Source organism: Muntiacus reevesi, chromosome 17 (assembly GCF_963930625.1).
Source record: "Muntiacus reevesi chromosome 17, mMunRee1.1, whole genome shotgun sequence".
NCBI lineage: Eukaryota > Metazoa > Chordata > Mammalia > Artiodactyla > Cervidae > Muntiacus > Muntiacus reevesi.
In genome coordinates, this window is record NC_089265.1 from 56,204,053 (window position 1) to 56,220,109 (window position 16,057).

Below are 16,057 nucleotides of genomic sequence, written 5' to 3' on the forward strand. Positions count from 1 at the left end.
GCTCTTCTTTGTTCCAGTAGAGGAAGTCCTATCCCAGACTATACAACCAAAAGCACCAGGGCCTTTTAGTTCTGCCTCTAGCAAAATATACTTGCCTCATGAATGTATTGCTATGATTTATGTCAGAGGTTGTTCTGCTTGTGTTTTCTTCTAAGACTTTATGGTTTCAGTATTACATTTAGGTTTTCAATCCATTTTGAATCTATTTTTGTGTATAGTGTGAGAAAATGTTCTAATTTCATTCTTTTATATGTAGCTGTCCAGTTTTCCCAGCACCACTATTAAGGAAACTATCTTTTCTCCATTGTATATTCTTGCCCCCTTTATCATAGATTGACCAAATGTGCATGGGTTTATTTCTAGGCTCTCTAATCTGTTCCATTCATCTATGTGTCTGTTTTTGTTCCAGTACCATACTATTTTGATTACTGTAGCTTTGTAGTATAGACTGAGTCAAGGAATGTGATACTTCCAATTCTGTTCTTTCACAAGATTGTTTTGGCTCTTCAGGGTCTTTTGTGCTTCAACAAAAATTTTAAAATTATTTATTTTTGATCTGTGAAGAATGCCATGTGCATCTTTTTAAAGGATTGTTTTAAATCTGTAGATTCAATTCAAAACATTTCCTCTGTTATCAGGAACAAGACAAGGGTTCTCACTCTTGTCATTTTTATTCAACACAGTTTTGGAAAACCTAGTCATGGCAACCAGACAAGAAGAAGAAATAAAAGAAATCCAAATTGGAAGGGAAGAATACAGCTGTCACTGTTTGCAGATGACATGATATTATACATAAAAAATCATAGAGACACTACCAAAAAGCTACTAGAGCTTATCAATGAATCCAATAAAGTTGCATGATACAAAATTACTATACAGAAATCTGTTGCTTTTCTACACACTAACAATGAACTATCAGAAAGAAAAATTAAGGAAACAGTCCACTTATAATCACATCAAAAGGAATAAAATACCTAGGAATAGGCTTGCCTAAGGAGGTAAAAGACCTGTATTCAGAAAACTATAAGACATTGTTGAAAGAAATTAAAGATGACATTAAACAGATGGGAAGATATAATGTGTTCCTTGATTGGAAGAGTTGATTTTGTTAAAATAACCATACTACTGATATTATCCTGCTAAAATAAAATCTGTGTTGATCTTTTTTTTTCCCCTTTATGGGAGTAAACTCATGACAAATTGACATGGAAAAAATCTGAGGAAAAAAATAATACTACCCGAGGCAAATCTACAATTCAATAAATTGCCCTTTAAAAAAAAGTACATTTATACATCCCTTGGCTAAGTAATCTGAGAGCATTTTAATCCAGCTCTGATCTGTCAAAGATTACAATAAGGCTACTATCATGAGCACATTGGTTTTAGCTCTCAGAATAAGATGTCTCTGCTGAGAGGCCATTGTCGTCACCGTTTGCTCTCACCCAGCTAACGCCAGCCACCTTCCACTTGCATAAACATTGTTATAAAAAGGCCAGCTGTCATACTCCATCCTTCATTATGGATTTGTAGTCAGTTTGTTTGCACCCGCAATCCCAGATGTATCTTTTCTTTGGCTCTACTCCATAGTGATGAAAGTGATTCCGGTACCTGGGCTCCACATTCAATGAAGAACCTGCACAGTTCACATCACAGTCATGGGTTCATCCGTATTTTCCTTTCGTCTTTCCCACCCAATAAGGTCTCCTCTTGTACGACTTTGTCTAAATTTATCACTTATATCACGAAGTTTTAGAAGTATGTGCTGGAAAAAGCATTCAAGTTCCTTATGCTATTCTTGAGTTAACTGAAATACTTGGTTCCAGTGTCATTGGAGACCAGCTGTTGCCCAATACAACCAGTATTTTCCCATATCTCTTGGTACTGTTTTTGCTGCACGCTATAAGTTTTGGCATATTGTGTTTTATTTTTGTTTGTCTTGAGATATTTTCTAATTTCCTTTTTTTAATTTCTTTTTTGACCCAATGATTGCTTACAAGTGTGTTAATTTCCACACATTTAAATTTTGCAATTTTACTTCTGCTATTGATTTTAGTTTCATTTGATTGTGATCAGAAAAGATACTTGGCATAACTTCATTGTTAAGTGTGTTAAGACTTGTTTTGTGACCTAAGATATGATCTATCCTGGAGAAAGTTCCAGTTACACCTGAAAAAAGACATATATTTTGCTACTTTTGGATAGAAGTACTGTACTGATAAAAGATATCGAGACTGAGAAGTCCCATGGTCTGCCACTTGCATGCTAGAGCACCAGAAAAACCAAGGTATGATTCAATGAGAATCTGAAGACCCAAGAATCAGGAGCTCCAATGTCTGAGGGAAAAAGATGACATTCCAGCTCAAGAAGAGCCACAAATAACTTTTAACTGACTTTTCTCAATCAGAGGGTGAATGCCCTGAAGACTGAGCCAGTGTGTTACTCTACATGTGGCTGCATCCCACTCCACTTTGAACAACAATGTCCAAAGTGATGGTCTCTCATGGAGCCTCAGGGTTCTGTATCCATGCCTGGCCTGTGTTGTACAGCTGTCAGTGACTCAGATGAGGAATTGAGGATGCACACAGGATAAGAAGCTGAAGGATCCAGAAAGCACACAGCATGATGCTTCATGGAGTCTAACCACTCTGGGGATGAGTAATCATTCTAAAACCGATCTCTAACTCTCCTTCCAAAACTGCTGCAAGTCCAGGCTAAGGGTGACAGAATTGCCTCTGCCATTGAGGGAAAAGGACCTGGGGGCTGAGTGAGCTGCAGGATGATTTGCCATCAGGCTCCAGGCTAAGGCTGATGTCTTTATAGGAATATGTTGACCAAAGAAAGGAGAAGAGGACATGAAAAGGAGGGAGGGAGGCAGCAAGCAAAAAAACCTTCTCCAGGGCCTTCAGTATAACTGGATCTTTGGGGTTTTATCCCCGAAGAATACAAAGTTTCTAAACTGAGTACAATTCACTTTCCAAACTGTAAATGACTTTTGGGACTAAAAGTGAAGTGAAGTGGCTCGGTCGTGTCCGACTCTTTGAGACCCCATGGACAGTAGCTTGCACCAGGCTCCTGCATCCATGGGATTTTCCAGGATGGAAATGTCATTTCCTTCTCCAGGGGATCTTCCCAACCCAGGGATCAAACCCGGGTCTTTACAGACAGTAAAGCGTCTGCCTCCAATGCAGGAGACCCAGGTTCGATCCCTGGGTGGGGAAGATCCCCTGGAGAAGGAAATGGCAACCCACTCCAGTAGTCTTGCCTGGAAAATCCCATGGATGCAGGAGCCTGGTGCAGGCTACTGTCCATGGGGTCTCAAAGAGTCGGACACGACTAAGCCACTTCACTTTCACTTTCTTCCAGCAACTGCTCCCTGACAAATAAGCCTGGACACAGTTAGTGAAATAATGTTATCTGGATTATGTAATCGTCCCCCTGGGGCACACATTTGCATTTGAAATGAGTCCTTTAATTCTCAGATCCAAAAGAGACAAGGTGGCAGTGGAGTGGTTGGGAGTTTAAAGTCCTCAGAAACCTTGTCCTGGGATAAACTGGAAAGTTCAGTTCAGTGGCTCAGTCATGTCAGACTCTTTGCCGCCCCATGGACTGCAGCACCCCAGGCTTTCCTGTCCTTCCCCAACTCCCAGAGCTCGCTCAAATTCATGTCCATTGAGTCGGTGATGCCATCCAACCATTTCATCCTCTGTCGTCCCCTTCTCCTCCTGCCTTCAGGACTAAACTGGTCCCCAAAAGGAAACTGAGACTCAATTTCCTTTCTATAGGCAATGGCCAGTTCTTTGGAGATTGTTCCTGGAGCACCAAAGCAGGAGGAGTGGGGAGGCCTGGACCTTCACCAACTGCAGGGTCTGACACATCCCCACTCTTCCTGCACTGGGTGCCTTAGATCCAGTGTGGCTATTTCTGACAACTGGTCTGTCCCCAGCCCTTAGGAGAGAGATCACTCTTTCACTCCACGTTTCTGATAAAGCTATGTGAAGGTTTTGATAAAAGGACTCAGAGATTCTCATTAGCACAAGCTCATTTCTAAGAACAGATTTGTTTTTAAAAAAACTTTAGGGATTTTTTTTCTCCTTGTACCTTTAAAAAATATTTTATGTATTTTTTTTTCTGTGCTGGATCTTTGTTGCTGCGTGGGCTTTTCTCTAGTTGCAGCAAGTAGGGGCTACTCTCTAGGCACAGTGCACAGACTTCTTGTTGTGGCCTCTCTTGTTGCGGAGCATGGGCTCTAGGGAGAGCGGGCTTAAGTAACTGCAGCGTGTAGTAGGCTCAGCACCTGTGGCTCCCAAGCCCTAGATCACAGGCTCCATAGCTGTGGAGCATGAGATTAGTTGCTTTGTGGCATGTGGGATCGTCCCAGATCAACCTGTGTGTCCTGCATTGGCAGGCGGATTCTTTACCACTGAGCCGCTAGGGAAGCCCTAAGAATAGGTTTGATTGTTCAGTGGAATAGGTCTCAAAATGGGGGGGAAAGATGATTTCAGTACTATGGCCAGTGCTGGATGCAGCACAATCCATCCTGGTGGGACGTAATATCCAGAAAGATATCTCACAATTACACAGAAACTGTGGACAATTCCTCTAAAACTATTTGACATTTTTTTGGATGCTGTAAGAGTAACAAGGTTGATTCTCTACCATCTTATTGCCAAAACCAACTTATTTCTAGATATTTGGAGGGCATGGGAAAAGAACCAACTTTGTTTGAAGGCTGCAAAAGGTAGAGGAAGATGGAATTTGTAGGGAGGCAGAATTGTCTGTCTATGGGAACTACTTTAAAATGAAATAAACCTCAGCAAGCAGATAGCCTGCTTCACTCAAGTATGCCAGCTGAGGCCAGAGCACCATAATCAAAGGAGTAATAGACCTGCATTCTTTGAGAGCGGGATGAGGAGGTTGGTCTAGTCAGACCCTTAGGACCCTGCCACACCTGGGTCTACAGTTGTCTGTCAGAATAATGAAAGCCAGAATTGAAGGATGGCCAGTATGGTATGTTTTAGGAAGCCCTGAATAAGCAGGTAGCTTCCACCCCATAGCTGTTTCTACTACTATTTTTGTTCATCTATTTAAAAGACGTTTACTCCTTAGAAGAAAAGTTATGACCAACCTAGACAGCATATTAAAAATCAGAGACATTACTTTGCCAACAAAGGTCCGTCTAGTCAAAGCTATGGTTTTTCCGGGAGTCATGTATGGATTTGAGAGTTGGACTATAAAGAAAGCTGAGCGCCGAAGAATTGATGCTTTTGAACTGTGGTGTTGGAGAAGACTCCTGTAAGTCCCTTGGACTGCAAGGAGATCCAACCAGTACATCCTAAAGGAAATCAGTCCTGAATATTCATTGGAAGGACTGATGTTGAAGCTGAAACTTCAATACTTTGGCCACCTGATGCGAAAAACTGACTCATTTGAAAAGACCCTGATGCTGGGAAAGATTGAAGTCGGGAGGAGAAGGGGACAACAGAGGATGAGATGGTTGGATGGCATCACCAACTCAATGGACATGAGATTGAGTAATGGGCAGGGAGGCCTGGCGTGTTGCAGTCCACGAGGTCACAAAGACTCAGACATGACTGAGCGACTGAACTGAACTGAACTGAACTGGAAGAAAATATTTTGGAAAATCTTTCCAAACATGAATTACTTCCAAATCAAATTTATCGGGCTTAAGTGATGCCAAAGGGAAACATTCCTCAGTTTTATTCTTATGACAGGAAGGAGGAGGTTAGAACCGTGATTCCACTCATGAATAAGCCACATGTCTTCCTTCCTCCAGTGGAAGAGGAGCTGTTCAAGGGGATTCATAACATCTAACCCCTGGGTCAGAGAGGGACTCTGACCTCGGAGGTACGGGGCCCCTGACAGAGTTCCTGCAGATCCCACCTGTGTGGGGAAGAGGTCAGGGGAGACAAGCAGTCAGTCATTTATGTCATTTAAGTCATTCTGACCTTTGCATTTAGGGGCAGAGGGTATAATATGACTGGTAATAGGGCCTCAGAACAGCCCAAGGAAGGTGAAGATGGCTTGCCCTCAAAACCTGTCACTAGATATTGCTTATTCCAGGAAAGTCTTTTGATCAAGCACATGTCTAAGAAGAAATCATGGAAGTCTCTAAAGACTTTGATTTGCTTGTTTGTTGGTGTCTGTTTGTTTTTAAAAAGTCCTAACGGCAGAATGGAATACCTGGGATACAAAGTTAGGATAGTGTTCTCAACTTTGGCTGAACATTGAAGCCATCTGGGGAGCTTTAACAAGACCTGATGCCTGGATTCTATCATAGACATTTGGATTTGCCTGGCGCAGGGTGTGACCCAGGAAAAGAGGAGAATTAAGAGAATCATCTTTATCTTTAGATCTCTGATGAGCTATTATGGGGCATAAAGGGGTGACATGCTATATGTGTCCCCAGAGAGCAGAACTAGAACTAGGAAGATATTAAGAGATTTGACCCAAGAAACAAAATTTTCAGATGATACAAGATTTATAAAGCTAGACTGGGCTTCCTAAAAAGGTAATGAGATCTTCATTGGTGGACAGGAATATTGCTTAATAATCCTGTTGGATTATTGGATATAGCTTGGATGTACAAAGAAAAATTCAGTGAGACTAGATGTTTGGAATTCCCTTTTCTAAGGCTGAGGTCTTCGGAGTCAGGGAAGAGGCATTAGCCTGACTTCAGTGGCAATGGAATGAGAAATCAATCAGGGATCTGGGGCTCTCCAGAGGCTGAGATGGTGGCTGTTAAATGCTGCCTGGTTTCCAGGAGCATCAGTTCAAACTGGTCAGGATGGCACTGCAGCCAGGGGGGATGATTAACACCTTAGAATGCAACCATACTCCACAACACAGCTGCCCAAGTCCAGCCTCACCCTCCTTACGTTCCCCAGGTGGCCTTCCTGTCCAGCCTGCCCTTTCAAAGTGACCCACCAGTACCCTCTTCCTGGAACTGCTGTCTCTTTTGGAGCCAGGGCATCATTCTGAAAGGCTGTGTGGTTTCAGAGTCATGTCTGAGTGAGTCATGTTGGCTGATGAATGGAGAGGGGAAGACAGGATAAGGTGAAGGGACAGATGAGAGGATGGCCTGGGGCCTGGTTGTCTATTACAGGAGGAAAGGTGAAGGTCGAAAGATGTTTCTATGAGGATACCATGAAGCAAATAAGCCTGCCAAGAGCTGTGGCTTCAGGGATGAACCAGCCCTGGACACCAAGGGAGAAAAGCATGAAGTGAACCTGGTTCACTTTTTTGACAAAGATTTTTATTTATTTATTTATTTTTAACTGGAGAATAACTGCTTTACAATGTTGTGTTGGTTTCTGCCGTACATCAACATGAATCAGCCATAGGTATACACATGTCCCCTTCCTCTTGAAACTCCCTTCCAACTCCCACCTGCCACCCATGCTACCCCTCTAGGTCGTCACAGAGCACCAGATTGAGCTCCCTGCATCACGCAGCAGATTCCCACTGGCTGTCTATTTTACATCTGGTAATGTACACATGGAAACAAACTGTGCAAAGCTCTTAAAGAGGTGGAAATACAGACCATCTTACATGTCTCCTGAGAAACCTGTATGTGGGTCAAGAAGCCACAGTTAGACCCCTGTATGGAATAACTGATTGGTTCGGGTATGACAGGGCTGTCTGTTGTCACCCTGCTTATATAAACTATATGCTGAGCATATCATGAGAAATGTCAGCCTGAATGAGTTAAAAGCTGGAATCAAGATAGGTGGGAGAAACATCAACGACCTCAGATATGCGGATGATATCACCTTAATGGCAGAAAGCAAAGAGGAACTAAAGAACCTCTTGATTAGAGTGAACGAGGAGAGTGAAAAAGTCAGCTTAAAACTAAACATTAAGAAAAAACTAAGATCATGGCATCCAGCCCCATTACTTCATAGCAAATAGAAGGGGGAAAGGTGGAAGTAGTGACAGATTTCCTCTTCTTGGGTTCTATTGCTACTGCTAAGTCACTTCAGTCGTGTCTGACTCTGTGCAACCCCATCCCTGGGATTCTCCAGGCAAGAACACTGGAGTGGTTTGCCATTTCCTTCTCCAATGCGTGAAAGTGAAAAGTGAAAGGGAAACCGCTCAGTCATGTCCGACTGACTTCATGTCCGTCTTCACGACCCCATGGACTGCAGCCTACCAGGCTCCTCCATGCATGGGATTTTCCAGGCAAGAGTACTAGAGTGCGGTGCTATTGCCTTCTCCGTCTTGCGCTCTAAAATCACTTCAAATGATGACTGAAGCCGTGAAGTCAGAAGACGATTGCTTCTTGGCAGGAAAGCTATGGCAAACCTAGACAGTGTGTTGAAAAGCAGAGACATTACTCTGCCAACAAAGTCCATATACTCAAGGCTGTGGTCTTCCCAGTGGTCCCGCATGGTTGTGAGAGTTGGTAGAGCACCAAAGAATTGATGCCCCTTTAAACTGTGGTGCTGGAGAAGACTCTTGCGAGTCCCTTGGACAGCAAGGAAATCAAGCCAGTCAATCTTTATGGAAATCAATCCTGAATACTCATTGAAAGGACTGATACTGAAACTGAAGTTCCAGTATTTTGGTCTCCTAATGCGAACAGATGACTCATTGCAAAAGTCCCTGATTCTGGGAATGATGGAAGGCAGAAGGAGAAGAAGGTATCAGAGCACGAGATGGCTGGATGGCATCACCAGTGCAATAAGCATGAACTTGGGCAAACTTCAGGAGATGGTGACGGATAGGGAGGCCTAGCATGCTGCAGTCCATGGGGTCGCAAAGAGTCAGACTCGACTGGGCGACTGAACAACAAGAATGTATGTTTCAATGCCACTCTCTCTGACCAAGATTTAACAAGAGAAGTCCACCATCTAGGATATTTCAGTAGAAATGAGTATGTCTGGTCAGGTAAATTAAATCACCACAGGGGCATCTCAGGTGTCTCTTGCACACAGGGTGGCGTAAGATGACAAGCTAGATTCTTTCCTGGTCCCCAGAATCTTACCGAGAACCACAGAGAAACCGTCATTGTTAAAGTTGTCTTCCTCTTGCTCAGCAGAGAGGGCATTCCTCACTAGCAAGCCAGCACTTCAGTCAGAGAGTGCTGAGGTTGACGGCAGAGAGTTCCTGCAGGTGACGGAGCAGAGGCACTATGGACAGGTCCAACCAGACCTCCCCGCTGGTGGGGTTCATTCTCCTGGGCCTCTCGGCCCACCCAAAGCTGGAGAAAACACTCTCTGTTCTCATCCTGCTCGTGTACCTGGTGATCTTGCTGGGCAACGGGGTCCTCATCCTGGTGACCGTCCTTGACTCCCACCTGCACACGCCCATGTACTTCTTCCTGGGGAACCTCTCCTTCCTGGACATCTGCTACACCACCTCCTCAGTGCCCCCCATCCTTGACAGCTTCCTTACCCCCAGGAAAACCATCCCCTTCTCAGCCTGTGCCGTGCAGATGTTCCTCTCCTTCACCATGGCAGGAACAGAGTTTGTGCTCCTGAGCATGATGGCACTTTACCGCTATGTGGCCATCTGCCCCTCCCTAAGGTACTCCATCGTCTCGAGTAAGGCTGCCTACGTGCCCACGGCTGTTGGCTCCTGGGCAGCTGGTATCACCAGCTCTGTAGTTCAGACAACCCAGGCTGTGAGGCTGCCCTTCTGCGGGGACGACGTCATCAACCACTTCACCTGTGAGATCCTGGCTGTGCTGAAGTGCCATGGCCTGTGCTAACATCTCCATCAATGTGATCAGCATGGGGATAACAACTGTTATTTTCATGAGCATCTCAGTTCTGTTCATCTTTTTCTGCCATGTGTTCACCACTGCTACTGTCCTGAGGACCCCTTCAGCAGTAGAGAAGAAAAAGGCCTTCTCTACCTGCTCTGCCCACCTCACAGTGGTGTTCATCTTCTACGGGACCATCCTCTTCATGTATGGGAGGCCCAAATCCAAGGACCCACTGGGGGCAGACAAACAGGACCTTGCCAACAAGCTCACCCCCCTCTCCTATGGGGTGGTGACCCCCATGCTCAACCCCACCATCTGCAGCCTGAGGAACAAGGAGGTGAAGGCTGCTGTGAGGAACCTGGTGGGTCAGAAACACCTAACTGAGCGACTGTCATAGAATTTCAGCCTCCAGAACACAGGGTCTCCAAACTCCCCTTTGTCCTGGTAGAGAAGTGCGAACCCAGCAAACAGAAGGGGGTCTCCCAAGGTTCACGATGTGGACCACGTGACTAAAACTAAAAAGTAGACTGACCATCGTGCCTTTGTTTCATAGGCAATGGAAGCTTCTAAGAACCTAGAAGAAAAGAGCTTTGAATTTCTAGAAGTGCTGGCTAGAAACTGTTGACTTTGTGCATAACCACGGTGACATCACAGCATAGCTGCTTTACGCCAATGAACCTGGGTGTCCAGTGGCGTCTCTGGATACCTGTGCCTGCTGCAAACCTGCCCTCTGGTGGACATTTCTGCAAGCTCCTGAGGTCAGTACTTGTGAAGCCTGACAAGGTTCCTGAGTCACCTGGGGAGGTTGTGAAAATACCGACTCAGATTCACTGAGTCGCAAGTGAGGCTGGAGATTCTGGATCTCTGCCAAGTTCCTAGGTGCCGCTACACCTCTGAGTAGTAGGCCCTGCAAGACTTGGGACGAGGGACAAGGGACTGAGCAGAGAGGCAAGGAAGCAACTCCTGAAGGTACCAAGTCCTCCAGCATCAGCAACCCAGGCTGTTCTCTCCAATTTGGGGGTAGCAGTCTGCCCTGTGACCTCACTTCTCTTACAGGTCTAAGAAGAATTGTTGGTTTATCAATAAGTCTGTTCAGATTTTTGCTTGCTAGTACAAGCTACTAACTTGTTAGCTTGTTAGTACAAGCTACTTGGGAGTTGGCATCTCCCAAGCTTATTCCATGCTAGGCCAGAAACCAGTCATTCCCATTTCAAATAGCACTTAAAGTGCAGTCAAGTGCTGCTGCTGCTAAGTCACTTCAGTCGTGTCCGACTCTGTGTGATACCGTAGACGGCAGCCCACCAGGCTCCCCCGTCCCTGGGATTCTCCAGGCAAGAACACTGGAGTGGGTTGCCATTTCCTTCTCCAATGCGAGAAAGTGAAAAGTGAAAGTGAAGTCGCTCAGTCGTGTCCAACTCTTAGCGACCCCGTGGACTGCAGCCTACCAGGCTCCTCGGTCCATGGGATTTTCCAGGCAAAAGTACTGGAGTGGGGCGCCATTGCCTTCTCCAGTCAAGTGCAAATAGATATAAAAATGTTGTCAAGTACAAAATAAGAAGCATTAACATAGCAGAGGAAGAAACAGATGTCAATTTCTACAGAAAACATAATGATTGTATTTCTAAGTATTAACTAGAAAAATATTATCAGTACTAAGAGTTCAGGAAAGTTAAGGATATAGAAATAAGTTCTCAAATGTCAATTGTATTCCTACATTCCATCAATAAGAGCAAAAATAAAAACAGAGATAATATCTTATTTACAGTAGTAAAAGTACCAAATAATTGAGAACAAACATAATTCTAGACATGACAAACTGTGGCAAGGAAAAAATGATGAGTGTTTTGGGAGTGTAAATGAAGGCAGGGTGATGGACCAGGGGCTTGAGAGTATAAATATAAGACAATAACCTTAATTTTGAAGGTGGAAGCTCTCAAATTGTAACAATTGGAAGAATTTCTTTAATATTCATATTCCTGGTCTCTAACCTACAACAATTCAAATTTCACTGTGTCTGTGGTAAGGCCAATAGGAAAACTGGGCTTAGAAACAAAGTTGTTTAGTGTTTTTAATTCCCCAGAAGACTCTACTGAGCTTGTAAAGTATAATTGAACAAGGATCTTTTGAAGGTAATGATGTTGGAGTCTTCCTGCCAGATTTGAACTTACTAAAATGTAACAATTACTGAACAACAGACCATTGGCTTTTTTTAAAAAAGTGTTGATATTTTTTTGTGTGTAAAATCAATGGTTATGAGATACCAGAAAATTAATTCCAACTATAAGAATTTAATACATATACACATCAAGTCAAAATTAATAGCATGAAAAGGAACCAGTTTTTAATAAACAGTGGGACAACAGTGACATTCAACTGAATGAAGGTTTGCCTTTGATCCATACACCACACCACATACTGCCAGAAACAGGATGAATTAGAATTAAACGTAAACACCAAAGTGATTACACAAAGCAAAAAAGACAACAGAATGACATATTTATTCCAGCTGTGGAAGAGAGCATGATTCATTATTTTGAAAGAGAAAGAGGGTATCAGAATTAAAACAGACATGTTCCAACATGCAAAACTCTTGCACAAAACTCTTGAATAATATAGTCTAATCAAGCAAGAATCAAGCTGCTCCCAAATGGAAGTTTGTTGGGCTCTACAAATATTTGACTTGAGCTTCTTTAATGTATAAACTAAATAACTAAATAAATTTAAGTAAGACCATGGACACACACAAACTTGCATTTTGATTTTTGACACACAAGAAACCACTGTCACAATAGTATGTGTGTGGTGAGATGATTCCTTTTCATAGACCTCAGAATAAATCTTTTCCTACCATCTCTGCATATTTCTTTCTTTCTTTTTTTTTTTCGCATATTTCTTTTTGTCTTCTTTGAATGTGTCCTTGATTAGAAAAAGTGTAAATCTGCACTGATCATTTCTCAAATCCAAGCCACGCTCAACTGCTTACATATAATAGTACCAAGGAATACAAATGTGCTCTGTTTCCAATTAAGTGTTGGGCAAAGCTCCGAATCATCTGCCTGGTGCATGTTCTCATCACAGTGTCATAGCCAATTGCACAATGACAAAGGAACATGTAAGTGGTCACACAGTAATAATGTCACATTATATATAGTATTGGAGTTAACCAGACATTTGGGGGTGTTACTTCTCTGACTACATTTATAATAAGGAATTTGAGCAATTATCCAAACTTTATTAGTGAATCAATATTTTCTTATTTTTAAGGTCGACCTGGTGTTTAAAAAATCAATACAGTTTGTTTTTTAGAGCAATTTTAGGTTCACAGCAAAACTGGGCAGGAAGTACTGAGAGTTCTCATATGCCAGGTCCCCCTCTGCCCATACCCTCTCCCATCAGCAGAATGGTATCTTTGCTACAATCAGTGAATCTACATTGACACATCATCACCCAGAGTTCATAGTTTAGAGTTCACTCCTGGTGTGTAGGTTTGGACAAATGTTTAATAACATGTATCCAGCTTTATAGTTTCAAACAGAACATTTTAACTGACCTGAAAATCCTCTGTGCTCTGCCTCTTCACCCCTCCCTTCCCCTTTAGCCCCAGGCAATCCCTAAACTTTTTATTGTCTCCACAATTTTGCCTTTTCCAGAATGTTGTTGAGTTGGAATCTGAAGGTATGTAAACTTTTCACATTGGCTTCTTTCACTCAGAAATATGCCTTTTAAGTTTCATCCCTTTTTGTGGGTGTTTTTTTTTTTTTTTTTGCTGTTGGTATTGGTTTTCTTTTTTTTTTTTCTAACATCGTGATTATTATTCTGTTTTGTTCAGTTGCTAGGTCGTGCCTGACTTTTTGCAACCCCATGGACTGCAACATGCCAAGCTTCCCTGTCCTTCACTGTCTCCTGGAGTTTGCTCAGACTCATGTCCATTGACCTGGTGATGCCATCCAACCATCTCATCCTCTGCCGCCACCAGCCCCTTTTAAAAATAGTGGTTAGATGCCACAAAGTAGGTATCAATGCCTTAGCCGTCTGTGTGTTGTCAGGCACAAGGGCCTCTTCCATCCTTGTCAAGGTGGGTGCTAACCTCTCCTTCCATACAACACTCTTTGTGGTTTGATTAGCTCATTTCTTCTTGTTGCTCAACAATCTTCCATTGTATGGAGGTACCACCATTAATTTAACCACTTACCTACTAAAAGACATCCTGGTTGCTTCCAAGTTTTAGCAGTTATGAACAAAGCTGCTACAAATATCCATGTGCAGGTTTGGGTATGGACATAAGTGTTCCTGAGTCAGTATTGAAATAAAAATCTCTCAATATTTCTTTTTCAAGGTACCATGTTAACTTGAACAAAGAGAAGTCAGAGAATGCAAGGTGGGCTAATTCAAAAACCAAGACCCTTTGCAAACTACTCATCTGTATGAAGCAGGATTTTCTCTACAACAGGCAATCAAAACAAAGTACAGAGATGGAAGCCAAAACTGGTGTGACTACAATTATCATGCTGCGCTGCGCTTAGTCATTCAGTCGTGTCCAGCTCTTTGGGCCCCCATGGACTACAATATAGCCCGCCAGGCTCCTCTGTCCGTGGGGATTCTCCAAGCAAGAATACTGGAGTGGGTTGCCATGCCCTCCTCCAGGGGATCTTCCCAACCCAGGGATTTAACCCAGGTGTCCCACATCGCAGGCGGATTCTTTACAATTTGAGCCACTAGGGAAGCCCAAGAATACTGGATTGGGTGGCCTATTCCTTCTCCAGGAAATCTTCCTGACCCAGGACTTGAATCAGGGTCTCCTGCATTGCAGGCAGATTCTTTACCAGCTGAGCTACCAGGGAAGCCCACATTATCAAACATAATTCCCAATTGCAAGTTTTTGTGTTTATCAAAATTTCATTTATTATCTGAATTCTCATTTATTGTCTTTGAACCAATTATTATTAATTATATGTTTGAACTGAGAAAATAAATGTAGCATTGAAATGCAGCTTTTTTAATTCTATTTTATATGGTAGGACTCTGTAAGATTTTGTTGGGAAAAGGGTTCCATTGCTAAAAAATAAAAATAATACTTTTTAAGTTTCAAAATTGCTGAAGTAAGCAGGCAAGGAAAGTAGAGAATGGGGACAATTTCATATTCACAGGCTCATATGTTTAGAGGGCTTACAGGACGTTGGCAAGATATTGTACCAGAATCACAGGCTGAGGTCACAATGTTAAGTTTTATAATGTGTTCTTATTGAATGACTTGGCGTTAGGGCTTCTCTCTGTCCTGTGAGATCTCAATATAGGGGCAATGGGACTGTCAAATACACCAATTCTGCTCCAAGGCATGGGATCCTTTGTTTTCCAAGGTTATAGTCACAGTCAGTAAAAGAACAGAAAACGTGATAGGGCTCAGAAAACGTTTGCTCTGGTTGGGCAGTTGCTTCTAAGTGACAGTTTCTAGCAGGGCTGCACAAATCTCTGATGGACAGCTACTTGTCTCTGCAAGTCCCCTTCCTGCCGAACGACTGAAACTTAATCTTAGTCAATTCAGTAGGATCTCAGCTGAGTCAAGGCCTCTCCCCAACCCCCTCCATAGTTTTGAGAGGAAAACATATAGAGTCAAACCCACCAGCTGGGACTAGGGAAGAAGGCAGGACATCTGGTCCTCAGTTGTCATAATCAATCCCCACTGATACCTGCATTCTCATCTGGCATCCAGTTGTACAGACCATGCAGACACCGGTTACAGCCTCCTTGTTCTGATCTTGAGGCCTCTTTGGGCTCTCAGCTCTCTCAGCTCCTGGGTTAGTCACTCAGTCGTGTCCAGCTCTTTGCAGCCCTATGGACTGTAGCCCGCCAGGCTCCTCTGACCATGGAATTCTCCAGGCAAGGATACTGGAGTGGGTTGCCATTCTCTTCCCCAGGGGGGTCTTCCTGGCCCAGGGATCGAACGCGAGTCTCCTGCCTTGCTGGGCAGATTTTTCACCATCTGAGCCAGCAGGGACAGAAAACGCTAAGCTCCTCTTCTGTGGCATTCTCGGCGGGGGGGCGGGGACAGAACACGTTTGCAGCCATATCTCCTCTACATGCCCGTCACGCTAAGTGCAGGGGAACTTTATGAGATGTGTCACTTCTCTGAGCTCCACGGGAGACAAGGCTCAGACCCCCTCTTATCTCGTATTTTCAAGCCCCTCTTTGGTTCCGTGTCCCAGCCCACTACAGCCTCCCTTTTCCAGGGGCTTGCCTCCTTCCCCATCCCAGTGAGTCACGTTGCTGGGGACTGATGGGAGTGGAGGGACGGTCTCTGATTGACAAGAAAATGCGTTTAAGCTAAATAAA

General features: G+C 43.6%; 1 long non-coding RNA gene, 1 other non-coding gene and 1 pseudogene across 2 annotated transcripts in view; 2 read left to right on the forward strand and 1 right to left on the reverse strand.

Annotated features, from left to right (window-relative positions):
- LOC136148478 (uncharacterized) overlaps positions 1-14,654 on the forward strand; it is a 64,807-nt gene extending 50,153 nt beyond the window's left edge. The window contains exons 2-3 of the long non-coding RNA XR_010659505.1: positions 13,557-13,802; positions 14,064-14,654. This is a non-coding gene — a long non-coding RNA (uncharacterized lncRNA). The remainder of the gene's footprint in view (positions 1-13,556; positions 13,803-14,063) is intronic.
- Positions 9,152-10,124, forward strand: LOC136148726 (olfactory receptor 13C7-like; annotated as a pseudogene).
- LOC136148806 (U6atac minor spliceosomal RNA) lies at positions 13,711-13,833 on the reverse strand. Its single transcript, XR_010659577.1, has one exon. It is a non-coding gene; the product is annotated as a U6atac minor spliceosomal RNA (small nuclear RNA).
- Positions 14,655-16,057: the final 1,403 nt, after the last annotated feature.